Source organism: Silurus aristotelis (genome assembly GCF_946808225.1).
Source record: "Silurus aristotelis genome assembly, chromosome: 16".
Lineage (NCBI taxonomy): Eukaryota > Metazoa > Chordata > Actinopteri > Siluriformes > Siluridae > Silurus > Silurus aristotelis.
Genome location: NC_139589.1, coordinates 9228004 through 9228460, shown reverse-complemented (window position 1 = coordinate 9228460; position 457 = coordinate 9228004).

Below are 457 nucleotides of genomic sequence, written 5' to 3'. Positions count from 1 at the left end.
TATGGTGGATCTTTGGCTTATTGAGAAACAGTTATGCACACAACAGCTTCCTAAACAACACATCTTTTATTTTACCCTACCTCAGACCTGGACATTTTCTGGAAAACTTCTGTTCAAGACTACAGAGTGGCCAGATACAGAACGTATTATTTACAGTATATAATTTCAATATTTATATAGACCAAAAGCATGTATATTTGTAAGTCACCTTACACAGAACCTGGAAAATCATGCTGTCCCTATAATGGTTGTCCTTGTATGTTCTAGTTACACTTAAAAGGTAACAATTTAATACATTTTTGAGGCACATGGAAAAATCATCTTACGTAAGGGAAAACACATAACACCCATCCAGCTATACTGCAATATTTCAGATATTGGTGTAATGCAGTCTGCTGCTTATACAATCCTCCAGGTTAATTTTAGTTTCCAGTAATAGCACATCAAGCATTTTATA